General features: G+C 47.6%; 1 pseudogene; it reads right to left on the bottom strand.

Annotated features, from left to right (window-relative positions):
* Positions 1-17,915, bottom strand: part of LOC139436212 (RNA-binding protein with serine-rich domain 1-like) — a 69,691-nt pseudogene that overhangs the window by 34,380 nt on the left and 17,396 nt on the right.

Here is a 17,915-nt window from a genome sequence, read left to right as displayed (position 1 = left end):
CTCGTCTCTGCCCCTCAAGCTCCCCCTTTCAGGAATCAAGGGCAAGGTTAATGCTACAGGATGACCATCAACAAACCCTGCCCACTCTTCCAAAGATGTCATCCCGGGGAGCACATGTAGCTCGGTGGTTGAGTACCTGCTCACATGAAAAAGATTTCCTGAGTCTCCCACTTCTCCATCCCTTCCACTCTAGGCTAAACACCAGCCTCTCTCCCCAGACTCCTGTCAGGGCCTCCCAGGCCTACCATTGCTTCAGCGCAGTCTAATCTCCACCCTCAGCCACAGTGGGCCATTAAGTCAATGTCAGGCCCTGTCCTTCTGCTGCTCTTTTGACTCGCCTTCCCACTTAGAATAAAATCCCTCCATGCCTTCCACCATCTGGTCCCAGGCTACCTCTCCCTCCTCATTTCTCCTGGTTCCATCCACCACTCCCCTCAGTCACACGGACCTTGCGTATGTTCCTCCAGCCCTTCAGCTGGGCTCCCAGCTCTGGGCATTTGCACATGCCGTTTCTTCTGCCTAGAATGCCCTCAAGCTCAATTCAGGTATCTGGCAAAAATGCCACCTCCACAGAGGCCTTCCCTGACCACCCATCTAAAACAGCAACTCTCCTGCCCTCCTTTGCTTGTTTTTTCTTCATCCACATACCACTATCTGCTAGATAGATGAGATAGCTAGATAGTTAGATAGAGAGATAGAGAGATAAATAGATACTTGGTCATTTGTTTACTGCCACAGTTTCCCCCTAGAACGTACGTTCTGTGCAGGCTTGAAATTTGTCCATCTTGGTCATTTGTGTATTCCTACTCTGAGAACAAGGGTAAGCCTTCAATATATATATGCTTCAGGGCTTAAAAGCACTTAAATGCATGGATTCTGGAGCAGTATCATCTAAGTGATGTCCCAGCTCTGCCACTTACTAGCTTCATGACTTTGGATATATACTTGCCCTCTCCAAGTTTCAGTTTTCTCAACTGTAATATGGAGATAATTATAGTATCTATGTAACAGGAATGTTTGCATTTTAATGAGTATATTTAAGAGCCTTAGAACAGTGTCTGACCATGTATAGGTTTAACTATTCACAGAATCATAGACTTTAACAACTTTGAGTTAAGCAAAAAAATTCATATATCTGAGTTAAGAGGATGAAGAAGGGTAAAGAGAAGCATGGCTGAGAGGAAAATCATCATTGCCATAGTGGAAAATCAATAGTTAAGGCTAAAAATTAGTAAATCTTGAAAGTGATATAAACACATTATTTAGAAACATGAAGATAAAAAGGTAAATGCCAAACAAAATAGTTAAAGGAGTTGAAGGCAACTGTCTTTTGAGAGCAGATCTGGACTGTGGAGAAAGCCTGGGGAGGGGATTGCTGTTTTTTATCATTTTGCTTTTTTGTAAATGTACGATGATAAAAATTAAAATAAGGAAAGAAAAACTGGTTCAAGGTAAAAACTGAAAAAAAGACTACCCCACCTCGGTGGCAGTTATGTGGTCAAAACGCTCCCTAATTACAAAATGGCCCATGGAATAGCCTTCAGATAATAGAAATAAAAACACATCAGCATAAGCCCAAGCTCCCCAGCGATGAACCACAGCAGCCACGTCCAGAGAAGAGGAAGGGCAGGGAAACAGGGAGGCAGGGTGGGGACACACCGAAGGGGCCTTTACCCTTCAAGTGGATTTCCAGGCAGCTGAGCTCCTTCTGATAGTCTACATTCAAGCTCCACAGACGCTGAGTGCTGTGCAGAGCCCTTCTAGAGCTCCCAGGCATCTCAGGGGTCCAGGAAGGGGAGAGGGCACTGCAGGATGATCTGCTCTCCAATCTCACACTTCCCTGTCCCCTGCCCCGCAACTCCACCCTCAGCTCTCATCCCCGAACTGTTAGGCCCTCTGACCTCTTCCACACATCCTCTGATTTGGAATGCAGAGAAGCCTTGGGTGCCCCCAGTCTTGACACAACCCCCCACACCAGCTCCTGCCATGTTGTTGATGTTCTCTCCAAAGCGGTGGCTCCATTTGACTGACCTCAGAACATCACCCACAAACCACAGACTCCCGTCCATTCTCCCAGCCCTTCTCTCATCTGCATTTTCCAAATGCCTGCAAAGGTTGGAGGAACAGAGTGGGCTCCCCAAATCTCAGAGCACCCCCTTCCAACCATACTGAAGGTCTTCAAATCCAAACATGGGAGTCAGGTATGAAGGGGCCCAAATTAATAACTGTGAGAGCTCAGGTATAGAGAATAGTTCTTTGGGCCTTGGAGACAATTTCTCTGAAGATCCCTGGTTAGACCTTGTCTAGAGGATGCAGAGCCCTTGGACTCATCTACTCCATAAATAAGGCACCTATCATGTGTGTGCTGGGTGGTGTGCTCAGGGGGGGTAACTGGCCAGAATGGAACAAACACCTGTGAATTGACACTGTGCAGATTGTGGGCAGATGTTCTCCCCTCCCCACCACCATGGCCCCCCTCACTCTGGGACTGACTCTGGGGCTCCTCTCCTGGGTTCCAGATGGAAAATCACAGAATGTGAGCAACAGCCATTGACACTCCTCCAGCTGGTTCCAGAGAGTCATCCGTGTCCTACATGTCCAGATTTGGAAACTTCCACAGGGACGTGGCCCGGATGTCAGCTGACTCAGCAGAACCACCCCAGAATGGGTCTCAGCTGAGTCATCCTGCCCCGGGTCATTCATAGCACTGCAGTCCCGATCAAAAGTAAAATGACAACCCAGCCAGCTACTGGCTGAATAAATGCTAGGGATACAAAGGAAAATATGGTCATCCTTGCCCTAAAGGAGCTGACAGAAATGAATAAACACCTATAAAAATTCCTGAATGATTACTCCCAACTTCTGTCCCTACATCTCTGCACCAGTCCATGATCCGCCCTTTGAGCGGCTCCGTGCCACACCATAGAGGAGGTCCACAGAAGGATACTTCTCGCAAAAGAACTGTGATTGATTTTGCATTTTTAGATCCCTCTGGAGGTTAAGGAAAGGGTGGCTAAAACAGGCACAGATGAGATCAGAGCAGCAAGTTGGTGCAGCCACTGCAACCATTCATCCATGGGATGATAGGGGATTACATTAGGGTGATGGGGGTAGAACTAGAAGAACCGGTGTTTTTGGTCAATATTTTGGAAACAAAATAGGTGAGATTTGCTCAATGTGGGAAAAGGAGGAATCAGGATGACCCCCAAGCAGGCCCATTGTCTGAAGAACTTCCAGATGTCTTGCTGGTGACCAGAAAACGTGATACAATTGAGATAAAAAGGGAAGAGGCTTGAGAAGAAATTGAGTTCAATTTTGCATACGTTGGGTTAAAAGTGGATGTGAACAGGAAGTGGACTTGGCCCACTGGGTAGGGCATCTGTCTACCACATGGAAGGTCCGCGGTTCAAACCCCGGGCCTCCTTGACCCATGTTGAGCTGGCCCACGCGCAGTGCTGATGCGCTCAAGTAGTGCCCTGCCACGCAGAGGTGTCCCTGCGTAGGGGAGCCCCATGCAAAAGGAGTGTGCCCCATAAGGAGAGCAGCCCAGCACGAAAGAAAGTGCAGCCTGCCCAGGAATGGTGCCGCACATGGAGAGCTGACACAGCAAGATGACGCAACAAAAAGAAACACAGAGTCCCATGTTGCTGACAACAACAGAAGTGGACAAAGAAGAACACGCAGCAAATGGACACAGAGAACAGACAGTGGGGGGTTGGGGGCGGAGAGAAATAAATAAAAAATAAATATTTTTTTTTAAAAAGTGGATGTGAAGAAGCATTCACCTAGACAAGTCTTGGAAGCGGAATCTTAAATACAAGGCAAGATTGAAGATCGAGATTTGTAAATCATCAGAATATGGATGAATGGTGGTGAACACCAGGAGAAGGCAGGGATTTTTTTTTAATCAAGGGCAAGAAGAAGCATGGCTACTCCCCTGCATCCAACACACATACACAACACACACACACACACACACACACACACACACACAGTTCCTGGCCCTGTTGTGCAGCAAGTATTGAAGGACAAGCAGCCTCCGTCCAGGGTCAGCTCAGGAGTCCCCTGGCCTGAGCAGCCACTTTGAGCCCTGCCTGGGGGCGGGGCCAGGGAGCCACTGAGTCCAGCAGGCAGCGCAGGCAGCACCTCCCCACGAGGTGCCAGAGGCCACGAGGGGACGCCATGCGATAAGCCAGGAGGGCCTCAGCTGGCCTCCTCCAAGCCCTTGTTTGAAGCTCAGCAAACCCACGAGCTGCCTGCGCTGGACCTGGGCTCCCAGCCCGAGTTCACACTCCTGGACTCAGGTGCCCCCTCCAGGCTCCGGACAGGAGACCTTCTCTCTCAGCCTATTTTTGTGGATGACGTCACGCCCGGGCCTGGCCCCCAGCCTCACTACGATGATGGTGAGGGGATTCATGACCCAGTGTGTGTGAGGACATCTCTCCAGACCCATCTCTCATAGCCCTGAGGTCCAGAAACCAGCCCCCAATAAACACTCCCGGGGACTTGCCCTGCTTAATTCTGACCAGAGACACGTGCTTCTGCAGGGTGGCATTTCCCTTTCCCCCTCACCGCCTTATTGACGGACCCTCCTCAAGAGGGGTTCCCTCAAGTGTTTATTTGAGTGTCACCTTCCCTGACCACTTTCCTGACCAATGGATTTACAGCTGCAATTCCTCCCCCCAGTTCCCACCTGACACCCCACTAGCCCCCACACAACTGCCCTGATAGATCCACTGCCTCACCTCCACAGATGTCCTCACTGCCTTCCTCCGTGTTGAACGTGGCATTTTGACACCACTGTAGTCTCCTCCCTAGTATTTCCTCCATTCAGCTGAGCACCACAGAAACCACATTGGCCCCTATCCCTGGAGAGCAGCAGATGCTTCAGATGGATGTCCCCAACAAATCTTTATCACCTATCTCTGCCCTAAACTCAAAGACAACTTGCTAAAACCATTCAGAGCTTCTGGGGAGGTAAGGGAGAACAACAAAGCAAAAGGGCATATTTGGAAAAATATATTCCCAATACATAAGGCAGGAAACTAATTTCTATAATATGTAAAGAACTATTACAAATAAACAAGAAGACTAACAGTCCAAGAGAAAAATGGAGAAAGATTATGAAAAGTCAAAGGACAAAATGGAAGTGGCCAGTTAACAAATGATAGAAATCTTTTTTTTAAGTTTTAAACTTGTTAATATATAAAGGCATGCAAATTAAAATAATGAACTATTTTCACATAACTATTTTCAAATTGGCTAAGTTTAAATATATTAATAATACCTAGGGTTTTTTAGGGTGTAGGAAACTGTCACTCTCACACACTGCTGGTGATTTTAAATCAATACAAATTTGAGGACAACTTGGCAATACCTATTAAAATATATAATGTACATACTCTTTTTTTTTTTTCAGATTTATTTATTTCTCCCCCCTTCCCCCCCACCCCGGTTGACTGTTCTCTGTGTCTATTTGCTGCATCTTCGTTGTCCGCTTCTGTTGTTGTCAGCTGCACGGGAATCTGTGTTTATTTTTGTTGCATCATCTTGTGTCAGCTCTCCGTGTGTGCGGCACCATTCCTGGGCAGGCTGCACTTTCTTTTGTGCTGGGCGGCTCTCCTTACGGTGCACACTCCTTGTGCTTGGGGCTCCCCTATGCGGGGACACCCCTGCATGGCAGGGCACTACTTGAGAACATCAGCACTGCACGTGGGCCAGCTCCACACGGGTCAAGGAGGCCCCGGGGTTTGAACCGCAGACCTCCCATATGGTAGACGGACGCCCTAACCACTGAGCCAAGTCTGCCGCCCCATACATACTCTTTGCCCGAGCAATTTATCATTTAGGAAAACTCACAAAAGAACACAGTAATATATACACAATTAGGTTCACTGCAGCATTTTTTACAGTAAGAAGTAATCCAAATGTCCATCAACAGAAAATTGTTTAAAGATAGAAAGAATGCTATTATTAAGACAAATGAGTAAACTAGACCTATCATCAAAAGTATATTTGCTAAGGGAAAAAATTGCAAAATAAGCATGGCATGATCTTAAATTTGTGAAATCTTTATATATATATAGATATATGTACATGAAAATCTACACTATATTACCAATTACTGACTATAGATCATGAGTTGCTTAGAGATATTGAATTGCTCAGGGTTTACTTCTTTTCACTTTCTACAAAGTACTTTACTGCATAATTTGAATTAATTCTCAATCACTTTTGTATTCAAAGAAAATTAATTTTGCAGAGGAATACCACGTGGGCATTAGCACTCATCTTCCCAGGCAGACCACTGCGTGGGACACAGAATAAAGACCAGGTGCTATTCCACCCTACACAGACATCATATGTACCTTACAAGTTGCCAAAAACAAATTAATTAACTAGTTAAAGCAAAGGGATTCCTTAGTTTATACATATATTGGAAGGACAGCGGTGCCAGTAAAAACCATCTCTCAGAACAAGGGCAAGGGCGGGACTGACTAAAGGAAAAGCCACACAGTTTCAGGAGGAACAGCGATCCCCTGGTTTAAATAAATGTTTGGCTAGTAAAGCTGATTGGTTGGTTGCTGGAGCTCAGCCTCAGCCATTGCTGAGCTCCAAGTACCTCTGTGTGGATAGCTGGGTTCGGATCTCCCTCAGGCGGGGCTTGTTGCGCGTTCTCACCGGTTTCCCCGCGGAGCAGGCGCCCTGGTTCCTTCGCGGGCCCTGTCTGCTTGCATCGTCACCCTCCACACTCGGCTTGAGCAGGGTCAAGTCCCCAGAATTTCATCCAGGCTCAGTGACATTTCCTTCACCAGCCGGAGCACACGCTGCCCACACCCACTTCCTTGGTTCTGCCTTCGCTGCTGTCACAAAGCACCAGAGGCGAGTTGGCTTAACAGAAATCTCTGGCCTCCCAGCTCTGGAGACTAGAAGTCGAATCCAGGTGTGGGCAGGGCCACGCTTCCTCCCAAGTCTGTAGGTTCCAGTGGCACCAGCAATCCCCGAGGTTCCTTGGCTTGTGCAGAGCTCAGCCTCTGCCTCCATCACAGGCATCTCAGTTTCCAACTCTCTGTGTCCAAATTTCCTCTCCAGATAAGAACACCAGTGACACTGGGTGTGGGCCCACCTAATACAGTGTGGCCTCATCTCAACTAACAGCAATAACTTCATCAAAGAGCCTATTTACAAATAAGTCACAGTCACAGGGCGGAGTTAAGACTCGAGCATGTCTTTTGGGAAGACACAGTTCAATCCGTGACACCCACCTCTGCACCTTTGCTCCCAGTGTAGCCCCTTTCTGGAAAACCTTTCTAGAACAAGTGGCTCCATTAAGGAAACTTGAACTGGAACATGCCACACTGACCACACATCTGTTGGAGACTCCAATTACTGTGTAACGTCCAATTACTGTGCAGCCAAGGCCAGCTTTGAGGCCTTCCCCAAGTGCAGGTCTCCCCTGAACTCAGACCACCAGACCCCCAAGGGCAATTCAAGTCTTCCCAGTCCTGCAACCCTAAGTGCTGAAGATGGTCTTTACAGAAGGAATCTCTGTCTGAGAGAAGCCAGATCTCTTTATAAAGAGCTGGGGGCTTGTACCAAAGATTGAAACAGGTTCCCTGAGCAGCTAATAGGCATGGAAAAGGCCATGGGTCTCATCTACCCCAGGATCAAAAGAACCCGTGGCCAATAATTCTCAGGCCTCAGTCCACCAAGGTCTGATGGAGGATGGGCAAAGAGTTGGCAGGAGTCTTATTTGGCATTTTTTTGCCTCAGAAAAAGGATTAGGCCTATTGCATCAACTCCCTGAGGAATGCCCCAAGCTACAAGTAAGGACCCACAAGGCCAGGCCCGCTTTATACTCTGGGGATCTTCTGGGAAATCCAACTCCAAGGGTGGCTCTTGCCTTTTTAGTTTCTGGAAGACAATTATTCCAGATGATCTTTCAGGGAATTGGAAGAGTTATTGCCAGGGGATTTCAGTGATGCTAACTAATTTTCTGGTCATCTTACCCAGGCCTCTGTCTAGTGGCATCATGACACAAGCCTGTTCTCTTAACTTGGAAGCCCCTGTCACCTGACTGCAGGATTTGGTGGTTAAAGCAGAAGCTGGACAACATTGGGGACCTCCATCTGGCAGACTTCAGAAGTCCCCTAATGCTAAACCCAGAGCAGTCGACTGATGTGTCCCATGAGGCTGGATGTGTGCCAAAGCCATGGCAGGGAAGGGGGTAAATAATTACGCCTTCCAGGAGATTTGTCTCTAATGTCACTTCCCAGGGTCATAGAGGTGACGCTGGCCAGTCCCCAGCCATGCCCACTTGTAACCTTCCAACATTCCAGAAGAACAAGACATAAACACTTTGAAATGAAAGCAGTCTACAAAGGCCACCTTGAAGGGCCACTTCAAAGGTACCTGACACTTTTCCTGTTAATGGAACCACCTGTGGCCTGAGGAGGCCTGTCCCACTTCACCTCTCTGTTACCTGTGGGCTGCTGGGCTTCCCTGGATGGGCAAGGTAAATATTTTTACACTCTGAATTCCATTCCAAAGGCCTCGGCTTACAGCAAGTAATATAGATGTTGACTGGGCAAGGGGAGGAGAGGAGGGAAAGGGAGGACGGAGACCTGAAGGGGGCTGCTGCTCTCCAGCAGGCCCCACCCCTGATTTGCTGTAATCTCCCCCGGGCTGAACACGCCGGAGGAGGTGACCCGTCCCTGCCCATGTGCCTGTCGCCCCCAGGCCAAGCCAAAGGGCGTGACGCCTCTTCAGCTTAGCACCCCACTCAGGCCTCCAGATGGTCACTTTTTCTCTTTCTTTCATTTTGTGGAAGTGTTTTCCAACATTATTCTTTCAAACCTTTCATTACATTTGGTTGTTTTGTTATTGCTGTTTTTAAAAGATTTTAATTTTTAGAGGGTTTTGATTTACAGAAAAATGGCTACTTTGATCTAGAGAGTTCCCACATACCCAACATCCAGGTTCTTCTATTACCAGTCTCTCACATGAGTGTGATACATTTATTACAATTAATGAACCAATACTGATATATTATTGTACATAAGGGACCTGCTTTATTCAGATTCCCAGGATATTCTCTTATATTTAGTCATCATGTCCTCTTAGGCTCCTCTTGGCTGTGACAGTTTCTCAGACTTTCCCGCGGTTTGAGGAGTACTGATTAGGTGTTTTGGTAAAATATCCCCCTGCTGGGATTTGCCTGGTGTTCTTCTCATGATTAGCCCGGGGCTGTAGGACCACCACAGGGTAAAGGGCCATTTCCATCACATTCCACAAGGACACGTCACCGCTGACGCTGCCGGCACCCAGCTGACAGTGCCTTTCCGTAATTTATTTTCTGCTTTGAGAGCTTTTGTTCCACTTCTAAGAGAAGGTTCTCATTTTCTGGTTGTTTCTTTCTTGTATGGCTTCTGTAAGTTATATGCATTTTTCTAGGAAGGCGATCCTGAGCTTTCATTAGATTCTCAAAAGGGCCCGTGACCCAGAAATAGAAGTGTCGAGACCCTAACAAGGCCAGCCAGGAACCCTTCAGTCCACTTCCAGCCCAGGCAATACTCACTGAGCACGAACTAAGCCTCCAGGGGTGACGACGAGGGAGGCATGAGCCTGTCATTACGGGGCAGGGAAAGCACAGGGCGCAGAGCACACCGGCAGGGGTCTGTGATGGCACCATGGGCCCTGGGTGCAGGAGGGGTCAAAGGTGGGGTCTGGAAGTGAGTTAGACTGTAACCCGCCAGCCTGGTTTCACAGCAGATTTAGGAGGGGTGGGAGAACGACCACTCCAGAGGAGAAAACAGGGCTAGCACGTGGTTCGGGTCATGGAGTGATGCAGTCTGCTTATCAAGAACCCAGGCCCTATTTTCTCACCTTTAACATTTCTGAAATTGGGATACATCTACATTTTACTTAGTGGTACAAAAAATACTGATATATCTAAAAATCCATAGAAATGTCGATTGGATAAAATGCAGAAGCTATATTAATTATTTTAAAAATCAGAGTGGCTACCCTTGAGGAGAGGAGCTGTGGCAGACAAAGGGGGAAGGTAAACTTTTTTTTCCTGATACGTTTGATGTTTTCAATCATGTGTGCATTACATGACCCATGTCATAGGGAATTATCTGCCAGAGAGAACATGGTACAATTTGTTTTCTTTGTGTCACCAATTTTTTGAATTAAACTAATAAATATTAGATTATCTTAATAGGAACTGTTTGTTGAATATGCAAAGCACATAGTCATCTATTATTTCGTTTAATTCTTACAACAGCTTGATGAATCCCATTCTGTTAATGTCCTCATTTGACTTATGAGAAGTTAGACGTGCAGAGCAGTTAGGCGACCTGCCCAAGGTCACACAGAGCGCAAGGAGGAAGCCAGACTTCCCACCCCAGGCAAGCAGGCGCCACCCCTGTGGAGCGCCCGGGACGAGAGCACCCGAGTCGAGAGCACCCGAGATGAGAACCGGTGGGGGCACCTTACAGGTCCCAGAGCACGGCCTGCCCGTCATCTCAGGCCATCTCCAAGCTGGCCCACTTTACAGAAAAGAAACCTAGCCAAGAGGTGAAGACCGGAAAAGCAGCAGAACCCAAATTGGGTGAGCTGGGAATACCAGGCTGCTGGTGACTCGATGCCTCTTCTCAACTCTTCAAAATTGTCTTCATTTCTAGGAACCGAAAACTCCTCTCCAGGGCGGGATCTCCACCCCCTACCCCCACCCCACCAGCCGTCTACCTTCACTTCTCAGCGTCTGCCTCAAGGGAGGGGCCGGGGGCTCCCCCACTCTTTCTGGAAGCTATTTCACCGCAGAAGCCTCTGGGTCAAGAGCTCAGGTCTGAGACCAGCATCCTCAAGGGTCCTCTGATCCCCAGGCTAAGCCACACTGGACTGTCCCACAGACCCAGGGGTCCCCACCGAATCCCGAGCCCCGGCCTCTCGCACGTCAGAACTCGCCCTTGGCTTTTCACTTGGGCTTGTGCTGCCCAGAGATGGGCGGCTCCTAATCGCCGACCCCCAGGTCACACCTCTGAATCTGAACTGCCACCCCAGCAGCTGGACATGCCACCTCCTCCCGGCTTCTCTGCCTCGCACCACTCCTTTCTAATCCTGTGGTCAGTCTAGGAGCAGAAGGGAATGAATCCAAGAACGCCCTCCCCGCCGCTTTAGGACGCGCGAACTGCACGGATCCTCGCTCAGTCATCCACTCCACCTGCAGGACGCGCTGGGCACTAGTGCCACCTGGTGGCTGAAAACGAAATCGACACTAACAATTTCCTGAAGAGAGGTCTTCCAACGTCAGGTCTCCATCGTTAACGAACATTTAATGAGTGCCTACTGTGTGCCAGCACCGGTGACATACAAAGACAAGGAAGCACAGTCATTGCCCTCGAAGAGTCCTCGGTGTAGTGGGAAGATAAAAGCAGAATTAATTTCAGTGCAGCATGTAAATGCTGCTGCACAGTGGTTTAAACAAAAAGGCTCCTGGGTGGCGGACTTGGCCCAGTGGTTAGGCCGTCCGTCTACCACATGGGAGGTCTGCGGTTCAAACCCTGGGCCTCCTTGACCTGTGTGGAGCTGGCCCATGCACGGTGCTGATGCACGGGAGGAGTGCCCTGCCACGCAAGGGTGTCCCCTGCATAGGGGAGCCCCACGCACAAGGAGTGTGCCCCATAAGAAGAGCCTCACAGCACGAAAGAAAGTGCAGCCTGCCCAGGAATGGTACTGCACACACAGAGAGCTGACACAACAAGATGACGCAACAAAAAGAAACACAGATTTCCATGCCACTGACAACAACAGAAGCGGACAAAGAAGACACAGCAAATAGACAAAGAGAACAGACAACCGGGGTTGGGGGGGAAGGGGAGAGAAATAAATAAATAAATAAATCTTTTTTTTAAAAAGGCTCCCAAAACAGTAAGGGATGCTGTTCATGCAGAAAAACAAAATAATAAAATGCGTAATATAATAATAATATATAACTATGACCCTTAAAAGTCATTTCCTTTTAGGAATGAAGTTCCAAAACGTGCATCAATGTAGATGAACCTTGAAGACATCATATTGAGTGAAATAAGCTGGCACAAAAGGACACATATTGTATGATCTCACTGGTGAAATAATTAGAATAAATATAGAGTCAGAATCTAGAATACAGGTAAGCAGGGGCCAGGTGAGGGTGGGGATTGGGAGGTTAATGCTTAAATTGCAGAGTTTCTATTTGGGTTGATTGAAAAGTTTTGGTAATGGATGGTGGTAATGGTAGACAACATTGTGGAAGTAATTAACAGCACTGAATTATATATTTGAGTGTGGTTAAAAGGAGAAATTTTAAGTTGTATTTACGTTACTAGAATAAAATGTTTTCAGAAAAAGCAAACATAGGACTGTACAATACAAAGTGAACCCTATTGCAAACAATGGACTATAGTTAATAGTACAATTATAAGAATGTTCTTTAATTAACAGTAACAAATATATCACACTAATGCAAGGTATTAATAATAGGGTGGTGTATGAGAATTCTATTTTAGGCATGATTTTTCTGTAAACATACAACTTCTCTAATTAAAAAAAAAATCATCAAATCCACAGGGGTAGAGTGGGGGGGAGGGGCGTGTTTCTTTTTATTAAAGAGAAAAGGCCTCTCAATGAGAAAACTGAAATGAAGCAGGATGGCACCTCAGTGGAGCGCAGGATGAGATGCAGCGGGGATGGCGGGGGTGGCGCGGCCACCGGGAGGGCAAGGGGCTATGGAAACTGGAAGACAGGCAGCTCGGGTTCTGCGACACTGGTCTCCATTCCTGGTGGAGGCCCAGGCAGTTGTAAAACTGAAGGAGACCAAGCCAACATGTTGTGTGAAGTGTTCCTAAGTTGGCATGTAAATGTCCTCAGGATTCTAGAAGCTGGTCAAAGCAATGGCCGTAATATTTTTTTAATGACCTGATCAGGCTTGTGGGTGGGATCAAGGGCCCCTATTTCCTCTTGAATGGGACACTCTTTTCACCTTGCACCCTCAGATTCTCATGGACCCTTCACAAGTGGCTACCAAATAAGTGTGTGCCAGATGCGAGGACGATTCCACTTCCAAAAACTCTTAGAGTAGAAGGCTGTGGAATTGACACAATTCTCCTCTGCAAGCTAAGTTCGTAAGTGGAAAAGCATGACCTCAGACCACCAGAGAATTCCTCCAACAGGAAATAAAGGGCCTTGGACTCTGACTTAATTTTTCCCCGGAAACTATCCCAGATGCCCATCGTGCTCAAGGCCTCCAGCCTATTGAACACGGCACCAGTGCCTTCCAATCACAGTTCCCCTAGGTCCTGTCTTCTGTTCAGCCTGACCCTTACAGAAGGGCTGTCTCCCACCATTCCTGCACCTGCCTCTGAAACTGCCCAGACATGGTGAAGACTGAGAACCGGGTGACAGCACAGCTCCAACTTGGGGGCAGGGACCGCAGATTCCATGTGTTGATGGTTAGAACCAATGACTCAGTGAACATTCGTTGACCATCTCCCTCCCAGGCCCCCAAGGGAGCAAGGAGCAGGACTGAACAAAAATGACCCAGCACACAATTTTGTGAATATAATTAACACCACTGAATTCTGTATATGAAAGTGGATAAAATTGAAAATTTTAGGTTGTATGTAAATTACCTGGAAAACAAAACATAGGACTGTGTAACACAAGCAGGGAACTCTAATGCAAACTATGGGCTATAATTAATAGTATAACTATATAATATTGTTACATCAATTGTCACAAAGGGATCGCACTTATATAAAAATCATCTATGCTGCTGTAAGTCAGGATAGTGTTATCCTAGCAAGCGTGGGATTGATGACTAGAAGAGAGCATGAAGAGATTTCCTGGGAGCTGCTTACCAAGGTGTGCTCAATCTATGAAAATTCATTACGCTGGACACTTAATGATTTGTACACTTTTCTGTATATTATACTTCAATTAATTTTTTTTATTGGTATGTCCAAAAACAAACAAAATGACCCAGATTGAAAGCTCAGTCTGGGCTTTCCTGGACCTCCTGTCCTCCCCACCCTCCACCATCTGATATTGGTTCTCCTGGGAGAGTCTGCCCCCAGACACAAATTCCCAGGGTCATTCACTATACTTTCTGGACCAGAGTGCTTACAAATTCCCACGGGTCCCCCCAAAGCCCTAGTACTTAGCAGCTTGCTCCCCCAGACAATCTTACACATGAATGGCACCTAACCTGGACTCCTGTGACCAGTGAGCTGCTTGCTCCCTGGCCATCGCTGGCGCTCTCATCCTTCGCCTGTTAGGAAGGAGAACGATGTGAGCGGGGTCTCCCTCTGGAGCCAACCCACTGGCTGTGTGTCCAGTCAGTCGTGAGGTTCTGCCACACAGGCCATGGATGGTGAGAGGACCCGGATCACACTCCCCTTTCCTTCTTGCCAACCTCTTCTTGTTCATTTCTCCCATATGACTTTTCAAGAATTCCTTCTGAAATCTAGCACAAAACTGTGGCAATCACCAAAAGGCTCACCTTGCAAAACTGAGCACTGGGGACACAAAGGTGATCTTTTTAGAGAAAAGAGCATGCATAGGGAGAGGCTGTTTCTCCAGGTCCTCCGTCCCACCCACCAGTGCTCCTCCCCAGGCCAGGCCAGTTCCCGGCTTCCTCATTACCTCTTGCCTCTCTGCCTGGAGATCCATCTGGGCTCCTCTTGCAAGGTTCATTTCCTGGCCCCAACTTCTTCAAAAAACTATCCCGAAAAACCTGAGTATTAATTTTCCTCTGAAATACATGTCAAATCTCTCCCATTTGCCAGTATAGAGACCCACCTACTGAAATTTTAAGTAGCCATTATCTTTCCAATGAAGGCTCTTAGGGAAGAATGAGGGGTGGGAGACAGAGGAGCAGGCAAAGCCTCAGTCAGCTTTCTCTTGTTCCTGGGCCTGAGAGAAAATCCTAAGGAACACTCCCGGGCGTGGGGCCTGCAGCCGGAACACGAGAGAAGATGAAACACTGAAACTGAACTCTGTGCTTGGGCGTCCAAGTAGCCCAGATGCCAGATTCAGGTTGGACGGTAAGAAGTGGTGGTTGCAGGGAGAGAAACAGGGAGAACGATTCCCAGGATGGGAGCAGGGAGAATCTACTTCAGCACTGGCACTAGGCCCCTTATCCATGGAGGGAAGGAAAAGAACCTGTGTTGAGTGCCCACCAGGTGTCCCCCACTGTGCTGGGGCTTCTCTAGATGATCTCATTGAATCCCCTGACTCAGCAGCTCTACTCCTGACTCTCTACTCTACATGAAAGCATGCTAAGTACCTAAAACAGTGGCTGGCATGTAGTAGGAGCTCACAACTATTTGTTGAAGGAATAAGTATAGTACTGAAGATGTCTGAGTTGGGGGCCCATCCTGAATAAGCATATTTAGTGCATAGATATGGCCATGCTACTGTGAACAAAAGAGAATTTCATTGAGAGTCACCATATTGCTGATGGCTGCCATTGCTGGGGGGGAGTGGGAAGTAGGTGAGGGCCCTTCTTGGTTCCTGTCACTCACTTCATCAATAAACTGGTACCCTACATCAGAAATCCTCAGTGTGATCCATGGAACATCAATAATGAGTGAAGCTCATCAAAAAAATGAGGTAAAGTCCAGATAAAGTTGGGAAATGCCACAGACGAGATCCCCTTCTTTTTTTTTTTTTTAATTTATTTTTATTTATTTAATTCCCCTCCCCTCTCCCGGTTGTCTGTTTTCTGTGTCTTTTTGCTGCATCTTGTTTCTTGCCCACTTCTGTTGTCGTCAGCGGCACAGGAAGTGTTGCCATTCCTCGGCAGGCTGCACTTTCTTTCGCGATGGGCGGCTCTCCTTATGGGTGCACTCCTTACGGGTGCACTCCTTGTGTGTGGGGCTCTCCTACGCAGGGGACACCCCTGTGTGGCAGGGCACTCCTTGCGCACATCAGCACTGCGCATGGGCCAGCTCCACATGGGTCAAGGAGGCCCGGGGTTTGAACCGCGGACCTCCCATGTGGTAGACGGATGCCCTAACCACCGGGCCAAAGTCCGTTTCCCCGAGATCCCCTTCTGAGATAGTCATTGTCCTTACTCCAGTAGGAATCTCAGTTTAAATTTTTTAATCTGGTATTTCATGACCTATACAACCCTGGAACTCCACGTTCATTTTGTATTTTCCTTAAGCAAAGCCCTCCTGAGCTCTGGTGGGCTGGTGTTCAGAATCATCACATACTTTGGGAATGCCGACTTTTAAGATAAGGCTTAACTCCTAAGCATGGTGTCCGAGGGATCTGGGATCTCTTCCCATCTCTCCAGACTGGTTTCTCAAACACGCCCCACGTCTCATCTCTACCCTGCACTTCCCTATTTGCTTGGGTTCTTTCAGCTCCCCCCACCCTCTCCACAATTCACTCTTAGGCCAACCCAAGCATCCCTTTCTACAGCCCTGCCTGTGTCATCTCCACACCCCTATCACTGTGCTTATTTCATCCCGCCCTGTACCAGAGCTGCTTTCTTACTGTCAGCTTCCTCTCTGGACCCTGCTCCTCAGTGGTTGCAGGACGAATGGAGACAAACTGGAACGACGTGGGGCTCTGTGACTGCAGAGTGGAGAAGTGACACCAGCTCCTCATGGCATTCCAGAAAAGCGGGCCCTGGGTGCCCCCTCCCATTGCCCACTGACCCCCTTGGTGTCTGTAGTGTCTTCTCTCCCCGGCTCCTCTCCCTTCAAAATGCTGAAGAGCACTATCCCAAACAAGACTGGATGCCCCCCATGGGGGTAAATACTTAAAGGTGTTATAAACAAGTTACAAAATAGAAAATACAGCCAGCTAACAAACATTTGGGGAAATGCATTTTCTTGCTAATAGTTTCATAGAGATGCAAATTAAACAGTGAGAGACAGTAACATCTGTAATGTGCATCTAACTGTCAAAGTATTCATACCATGTGCCTCAATTACCCACTTCTGTGAGTAAATCCTAAGGGAAAAACAAAAATATTGGAAACACTTTCTACTCAAAAGTTTTCTACAATATGCTTTCTTTAAAAGATTTTTGTAATTGTGAAAAGCAATACACAGAAAAGTATATGGAAATAAATGTAAAGCTGAACGACAAACGCCAAATGTGAGCACCACTGGGTCAAGAAAGAGAATATTGCCAGCACTCTAGAAGTCTCTGGCAATCCTTTGCAAATCACAAGCCCTGCCTGTCCCCAAAGAGAACCAGTTCTTCGTTTTTCTCCATTGTTTGACAGCCTAATATGATAGTTTAGTTTTGCCTGTTTGGGGAATTCACACAAATAAAATCATGTATATATTCTTTTGTGTCTTTCTTTCACTCAACATTCTATGAAGCTTTTTGTAGGTGCCTCCTGGAGCACAGGTAGAGTCAGGAGGAGAACTGCTGAGTCACAGGAATTCAACGGGATCATCTTGAGAAGCCCCAGCACAGTGGCCGACACCTGGGGGCCACTCAACACGAGTTCTTCTCCTTCCCTCCATGGATAAGGGGCCCAGTGCCAGTGCTGAAGTAGGATTCTTCCAGCTACCATCCCGGGGACTGATCTCCCTGTTTCCCTCCCTGCAACCACCACTTCTTACCACCCAACCTGAATCTGGCATCTGGGCTATCTGGACGCCCAAGGACAGAGCTCAGTCTCAGTGTTTCATCTTCTCTCATGTTCCCACAACAGGCCCCATGCCCAGTAGGGTTCCTTAGGATTTTCTTTCAGGCCCAGGAACAAGAGAAAGCTGACTGAGTCTTTGCCTGCTCCTCTTTCTTCCACCCCTCATTCTTCCCTAAGACCCTTCATTGGAAAGATAACAGCTACTTAAAATTTCAGTAGGTAGGGGAGTGGATATAGGTCAGTATGAGTATCTGCTTCC

This window comes from Dasypus novemcinctus, chromosome 13 (assembly GCF_030445035.2).
Source record: "Dasypus novemcinctus isolate mDasNov1 chromosome 13, mDasNov1.1.hap2, whole genome shotgun sequence".
NCBI lineage: Eukaryota > Metazoa > Chordata > Mammalia > Cingulata > Dasypodidae > Dasypus > Dasypus novemcinctus.
This window is presented reverse-complemented; position numbering and strand designations above follow the sequence as displayed.